Source organism: Periophthalmus magnuspinnatus, chromosome 13, assembly GCF_009829125.3.
Source record: "Periophthalmus magnuspinnatus isolate fPerMag1 chromosome 13, fPerMag1.2.pri, whole genome shotgun sequence".
Classification (NCBI taxonomy): domain Eukaryota; kingdom Metazoa; phylum Chordata; class Actinopteri; order Gobiiformes; family Gobiidae; genus Periophthalmus; species Periophthalmus magnuspinnatus.
The window spans coordinates 19,532,716-19,534,921 of NC_047138.1; positions in this window are offsets into that span (position 1 = coordinate 19,532,716).

Sequence of the window (2,206 nt, forward strand, 5' to 3'; positions counted from 1 at the left end):
ACACTTGAATAACATTCAAGTGGATAAATGTTCAAGCTTTTCCATTGAGGAGGATACTCTGTTGTTAGCACTAAATGAAGAAACAAAATATGCAGAACCAGACCCGACCAATGACCTCCTGGCCAAGGTGAAGGAGATAGAAGCTCAGATTGTCGAATATACAAATAAGGGACATCAAATTAAGAAAGAATATAATTTGTTAAAATCACTGGCGAAAGATTTCCAGGAGCAATTAGAAGAGGCGCACGTGACCATCTGTAAACATGAGGAGTCCATTAAGAAGCTAAACTTTGAAATAGTTACTCTAAGGTACAAAAATAGTACTCTCACGGACGAGGTGGTCATGCAACAGGTTGTGAATGCTGAGCTTGAAGGCAAACAAAAGTCTCTGATAGCCTCTAATAAACTAAAATCAGAGGTAGAACAGCTAAAGCACCAAATTGAAGAAGCAAAGGTCTCTCTCTGGGAAAGAGAGGAGCTCATTGAGAAGCACCAGACAAAAATTCATGATTTGGAGAGCCTGGTTCAGGAGCGTTTCACAAACTTAAATGATCGCAGGCAAACAATTGTGGAGCAGACACAACAACTGGGTGTCTTTGCTGAGGAGGAGATATTTCGAAACAAAGCAGCAGAGCTTCTAATTTCAGCTACAGACAAGGAAGAGGTTTTTTCAAATGCAGATTTAATGAAAACCCACCTGCTGGCAATGGAAAAACTTAAGAAAGAACAAAACCGTTTGAGAGACCAAAATAAGATTCTGTCAGCTCAGGTGGAGGAGCTGAAAGCAGTAAATGCTCAGCTTCAAAGTCAAAATGTAAGAGTCAGCAGACAAACACAGACTGATAGTCGTTCAGTGGACACCACTGAAGTGAGCCAAGTTGTGTCTACATCTCCAAGCTTTTTCTTTAGTGGAGCCAAATCTGTAGCAAAGGACATTATGTACTATGCTGGAGTGGGTTTGTCCGCCTACTTGGGCCACGTGTTAAGTTGTAAACCTAGTAACGCAATGCATGAGTGTCATCCAAACTTTGAGGGGAAGTGTGGTTTGTTTAACAACATACAGCCTCCTTACTTCTAAAACACACACACTGACACATACACACAGGGTGGACAGAGGAGCAGTCGGTGAAGTGTCTTTGTCCTAATGTCCTTCATCCACCTGTCGTGATCATTTAGTCTAAAAGGACTAGAACAGTACGGTATTAATAGAGTGTATTAGTGCCGTACTGGGAGGGTTCTTTCTAACTTTCCGACGGACCCGGTCTCCAACATGGCCTTCCGCCTCGCCCTGAATGTCGGAGTCAAGAAGTGGCGGTCCCTCCTGGGGGAAGGCGCTCCGCGGTTGCTAGGACAAAGGAGTCTGTGCATGGTGCGACGGGGCCACGAAGGGGCGACGGGGCCACTTCGTGAAGACAGTCTGCTACGATGAGTGCATGGGCTTCACCCTTATTTTTATAAAAATAAAAATAATAATATTTTGAGCTGACTTCCGGTTTGGCTAATGGCGGAGTAGGTACAACACCGGGAGAGCTCTGCTGAAATCCTTAAAATACTGGTCAAAAATCCTGCTAAAACACAGTGTGGCTATATCCAAAATATCTCTTAAGATGGGTAAGACAACAAAGAAGCCTATTTCAGTCCAAGAAGAGCCGGTGGAGGAAGAAATACCTCATACCAGCGACAACCAAGACATTGCATGTACCGACAGTGCCGCTAGCAACCAAGGTGCTACGCTAACACGAGCCGTCATGGAAGCGATGCTGCTACAGCTGGAAGAACGAATAATTTCAACTGTGTCCGCCAAACTTTCAGCAGATCGTGCGTTGATTGACAGTCACGACCAGACAATACATCAAATTGAAACATCATTAAACGACATGGAGAGCCGTATATTGGCACTGGAGTCCACCTGTGCCCTCTTAAAAAAAGAAAACGAAGCGCTAAAGCTTAAAACAGATGACCTCGAAAATCGTTCACGGCGTAATAATATCCGTGTAACTGGCTTACCTGAAAGAGCTGAAGGCCCACGTCCGTCTGCTTTCCTCGCTGAATGTTTGAAGGAGGTTTTCGGTCCGGACGCGTTCCCCTCCCCGCTGGAAGTTGACCGGGCTCACCGTGTCAGTGTCCGCACACGGAACCGGGATGCTCCGCGCCCGCTCATTGCCAGGATTCACCACTACCGGAATAAAGAACTCATTCTGAAGCT